Source organism: Ambystoma mexicanum, chromosome 9 (genome assembly GCF_040938575.1).
Source record: "Ambystoma mexicanum isolate Mex_15411 chromosome 9, UKY_AmexF1_1, whole genome shotgun sequence".
In the NCBI taxonomy this organism is placed as follows: Eukaryota; Metazoa; Chordata; class Amphibia; order Caudata; family Ambystomatidae; genus Ambystoma; species Ambystoma mexicanum.
The window spans coordinates 403,701,652-403,707,442 of NC_090931.1; positions in this window are offsets into that span (position 1 = coordinate 403,701,652).

A 5,791-nucleotide genomic window follows, 5' to 3' on the forward strand; every position below is an offset into this window, starting at 1 on the left:
GTCAGGAAGGAACTCAAATTCCAGAATGACGACACTGGAAGACATCAAAATAGCCAGAGAGCACTTCTTAGATAAGCTATTTGTGAGAGGTGAATGGACTGACTACGGCCAGGATGTGTGGTTGCAGGCAATCACACAACAGGTCACTGCAACTGGGTTAGATATCAGGAGAGATCAGGGTCCCTTGCATGTGGCCCTGAGTGAACTATACATGGCTCCTAAAGCTAAAGATGAACACGACAAGATGGTTAGGATAGCGGCATATTCGTATCTATATATGGGAGCCATGCAGGACAAATGTGCTGAAGGCCAAGATCTGGCAAATAGGCAACAGATCGCGTTAGAGAAGGCCCAATCTGACCTGGTCTCTTTTGAGCAGAGGATGCACAGAAGCCAGGAGTCAGAAAATGAGAGCAGACAGTATCTCATTAAAATCAAAGAGGACATGTGTATCCTGCAACAGGAAAAGTCGGACCAGGATACCAGATTTCTGGCCTTGCAGAAGGAGTAACACAAAGGTTTGGACTCCCTACTGCAGAGCCAGAAAAAGCTGGAGCAACAATTAGATTTCAATAGGGCATGTGCTGAGCAGGTAGTCACCCTGCAAAGCCATCTAGATAGGGAAAAGGCAGAGAGCAATAAACTGATCCTGAAAGACCTGGATACACAGACAGAGTTTGATCAGGAGCGCCAGAAAGCTGGTGCCTTTCAAAGTCAAAGGGTCGACCTGGCGGCACAGATGCAGACTCTTACTCAGGAAAGGGACACCTTAGGCCAGGAAGTCTGCCATTTAAAAAGAAAAACTGGAGAAAATCACTTGGCCCTCCAGGGGCTGGGTGACCTCCAAAAAGAGCATCAGAACTTGTTAGAGCACACCAGGAGGGTGGAAGAGGCTCTGGCAAGAAAGGAGCAGGCCAGTAGGGATGGGACTCAGGAGGTAACCCTCCTGCAGCAAAGACTGGCCCAGTACTCCAGGACCAATCAGGAGGCACAGAGAGAGAATGAGGCTCTCTGTCAGCACAATGATAGGCTCCAGCAACAGGTCACCATGCAGGAGAGACTGATAGAGTCTAGTAAGGCCTTAACTGAGGAACTGAAAGCGCAGGCTCTTGCATTGCGACAGGGAGCAGGGGCTGATAGAGATGAGGTTCGATTGGAAAGGGAAACGCCTGAGCATAACCTCTGGAGCCCTAGTACCAGAGGCCTTCATCTCTCCCAGTCCCTGGACTCTGCCAACCACATGTCCCCTGGAGCACATGAGCACAGGGCCACAGGGATGGCAGATTACTATCCAGCCAAAAGGATGGGGCTCGTAGGCCAGTACCACCCAGGAATGGATGGGCCGGCATCCGGGTATGGGCACCTAAGTACAGTGCAATTTAGTGGGGAACCCCAGGAGAGTAGGCCCACTGAGGGCATCCTGAAAACCTCTGCCCAGTTAGGTCAGAGGGGGGGGGGTTACCCATCAAATCCTGGTAGCAAGGAGGGATCTGAAGACTCCTCTGAGCGTCACAGGACACAGGAGACCAGGTCCCCACATTCTGCCAGCTATTCCCAGGCTCGCAGAATCCGGGAAAACCTGGAAGATCAGACGGGCACCTGTGGGAGCAGTGCTTCTGAGTCAGAGGATGAATGGACCGGGGTTACCCGAACCAAAAAGGCCAATAAGGTGAAAAGGGCCTTGCTTAAGGACTCCTTAAAACAGATTAAGGCAATCAGGAGTGTCATCACGCCTTATCATAAGAATGCCAAGTATTCTGTTTGGGAACACTTGGAGCTCTATGAGCAAATGATGGAGACTTTCCATTTGAAGGACAGCAGTAGCTGCATCCAGTACGTCAAATGGACATTCTCCCCTGAATACTCCAGTTTCTTTGCGGGGCTGGAGGACCAAAACCATTCAAGATGGTCCACATATAGGGCGGCCATCTTGAAACATTTTTCTGTACATAGAAATCCCCAAGAGGCTCACAATGCAGCCTAGAATTTGCAATGTGGGGAGGATCAGGCCCCACAAGAATTTGTGCAAGAATTGAAGCGTGCCTTTGCGCAGACCACCAGAAGGGTGCGCACGGCCAGCAAGAGAATTCATCAACACATTTTTCCACGCTCTTCCCAAGTACATAATGACCCAGCTCGTGAGAGATTTTCACGAGAAAAGATCTTTAGACTGGGTCATTGAGTAAGCCACCTGGATCTATGAGGTGCAGAAGCCCATAGAAAATAAAAGTAATGCACAGAAAAACCCCAAAACCAACAGCACTCCTGCTGCTGCCAAGGTGGAAGAGGTAAAGGTTGCCCCTGTTTTAGATTTGGAGATGGGGGGGGCCTAAAAACCTGCCTGCGCCAAATAATTCACAGCCCAGAAGGCCCTCGGGCCAGTCACAGACAGGGAGTCGAGGAGGTAGTCACATAATCAGGGGAGCGAGGGACCCCATTTGTGGAAGTCCCCGCTACAAGGGAAACCGACCCATACTGGGTTATCTGTGGACTCCTCCAGCCCAAGGGGGGGGATCCAGTCAAGCACCTAACCCAGAGAACTTCCCTCCAAACTTCCCACAGGAGGGCAGAAATTCACCAAACCCTGGGCCGAACGTTTTCCTCAGGTATCCACAAGGTTTCCAGCCCCAAACTCATCCATCCTTCTTTCCCCAATTCCCTGAGCCCAGACAACCTAATCCTGGAGAGGGGAGTTCAAGGGTGGAGGGGTGCCCAAATTTTCCCAACCCGGTGTATTACCAGAGAAGGGATAGCTACCCTTCCCGGGATCAGCCCAGGGGAGAAAATAGAGCCCTGTATCAGCCTGAGCGGGTTTCACAATTAGAGAGCCAGGTTCAGAACATGGCACAGGATTTGGGCCGCATGCTGAGGGCCCAACAGAACCCTCAGATGGGCATGCCGGCACAGAATGTCCCAAACTCTGGACCTGGTGCTCCAGAACAATGGCGGGGGCAGCACCCTGATAACCCACCGGTTCCCAGGGAGGAGGCACAAGGGGAAGAGCGGTGGAAAGCCTTGGAGGAAGCTTCCTTCCCAACTTGTAACAGCCCTTGGAAAACCAGGAACCAGAAACAAAATCTCCTGCCCCTGAAAGCCTGCCTCCCAAGGAGCAGAGGGGGGGTAGGAGAAACAAAGGACCCAAGCAGACCCACTTTGTGGAGGAGGTACAGGTCTTCCAATTTGAGGGAGAGGGATCCTCAGAGGATCCTGGGAAAAGGATCTTCTCCTTCAGAGATGGGGGAACTCATCCCAAGGAAAAATGGGTCCCAAGAGATTCCAATCCAGACTGGGTGAATGTGGGGATTGAGCTGTCGCCGCCCATCATCCTATCCCAGAACCAACAAAACCAAACTTCCCTGGTTCAAACCCATCCTGGTGACTGCCTCCAAAAAGGCAGAGGCGGCCCAGAACGGGAACCAGGGGAACCTAAAACCGAATCAACAGACTGGGTAGATGTGGGGATTGAGCTGTCGCCGCCCATCATTCTATCCCAGAACCAACAATACCAAAATCCCATGGGTCAAACCCATCCTGATGACTGCCTCCAAAAAGGGGGGGCGGCCCAGAACCCGAAACCATTTCCAGTTGCTAACTTTTTCTTTCAGATTCCCCAGGCTCTCCACAGAATTCTGCCCAAATCTCTTCGCTAGCAATGTCCAAAACCAGAAAAGTATCCAACCAGTTGTCCAAAAATGTGCATTATCTGTGCCCCCTTGAGGAGAAGGAGGGAAGATACTATGCCCCGGTATAAGTACAGCGGCAGGATACGATTTTGGCACTGGTGGACACTGGATCCCAAGCTACCCTTCTGTCCAAAAGGGCTTTTGATGAACTAAATGCAGGAAGGGGGAGAATTACCGTATTCCTCTCACCTCTCTTCCTGGACAACTGCAGAACTTTGACGGGAAGGAAATTCCTGTCGAGGGGACTGCAGATTTGGACATCAAAATTGGGCGACACAAGGTGAAACACCCGGTCATAGTAGTGACACCAGAGGGCACCCCTTGTTTACTAGGGAATGACCTCCTGAGAAGGTTGTCACCCCTAATAGATTGTGTAAACAAGGTCCTCTGGACCCAGACTAGCCGACCAATAAAATTAAAACAGAGTGTCAACCATGTTAGTTTAAACAGCACCTGGCACGTGGTTGAACAAAAATCTGACCAAGTTGAATTTCACTTCCAGAACAACCAAATTCCAGATGTGACAGTAATAGCAGTAGGACAACAGACTGGTGATGGGGGGGTCTTCTCTATTTCTGAAAATCAACCTTCCTTCCAGTTTAAGGTGGTATTCCACACTGGAAGGAAACACTCTGAAATTCTTCACCAATCCACAATCAGACACTCCCACTCCTATAGTCCAGAAAGATGTGAAATCAGCTCAGAGCCTGGCTGATATTCAGCAAATTGGAGAGCAGTTGTTAATCCCTGCTCAGTTAAATGATGGGAAGGACTCTGTTCTCGCCCGAGTGTGTGTGAACAACGGTAAGAGCTTCATCAGCGAAGCCATGTTCCGCCAACTCCCTAAAGGTCCAGCCATTCCCACATTCAAACTGATAGACAAATGGGAAGTGGACCTGGAAGCACCCAATTCCAAACATCTCCTGCCAAGCAAGTGTATGCTCAAAATCTCCATTGCCAACAAGAGCATAGTCCATAATTGTTGGGTCGTGCGAGACGTCACTGCCACCTTTTACTTAGGCAGTGACATTCTCAATCGCTTTGCCATTAGTTTGGACCTAATAAACTTCAAAGCTTGGTCCTGATTAGCGGATAATCCCATGGGCTTTGATGATCCAGAAAAAGCATTTAGGTCAGCTCAATTGCTACCTTATGCAGTTGAAATTCAGATTAAAGAGGAAGTCACCATCCCAGAAAGGACCCGACAATTCTCCCTGGAAGTGAAAGTTAAAAGAGGACAATAATTGAAAAACCCTGATGCTTATATACATCTAAATGCTTCTCTCCAACAGCAAGGGTTGGGGGTAAACCCAACACCATTAATCAACATAGAACATGACACCATTCCAATAGAGGTAGATAACAGCGACTTAAAGAGTATTACTCTAGCCGCAGGCATCATTGTTGGAATGGCGGTTGATGACCGACATTTCTCCATTGATTTAGGAAATGAACTGTTAGGACCCATCCCCAAGGACTGTTTTGACAGTGACAGTGATGACAATACAACACCAGACAGGATTTTCACCCGGCATGGGGGGAACTTCCTGGTGTACACTTCTTGCCCTTATGGTAAGGAAGATGTGACTTGTGACTTCAGGAGGGAAGAGGTGATTTTCCAGGTCCATGAGGACTGTCTTTCCCACCTGAATCCTCCAGTCCAAATCAGCACTCTGACTAGGGACTTCTCCACCCAGCTGGAGGAGGCCGCTGAGATAGCTAAACCAGAAGTCTTTCCAGACTTCAGTCAGATGGTGGAAGAGAGAGTCAACCTAGCTGATGCCTGCGTGACTCTGGAACAGAAGCAAAAGTTGAAACACGTTTTCTTGGATTTCCAAGATCTCGTTGCGGTAGACTCATAGGACTGTGGTCGCACCGACATCCACACAACAACAATTCCCACGGACACTGGAATGACTCCAGTGTTTGTGAAGCAATATCGTTTGCCTCTCGCATCCATGGAGTCCCTTACTGAAATAATTAAGAACCTTGAGTCCCGGGGAAGAATCTGTCCAGTACACAGCACCTTCAATAATCCGGTGCTGGGAATATTGAAGCCAAACGGCCAGTGGAGACTCTTTGCCGACCTTAGGGAGCTCAACAAACGG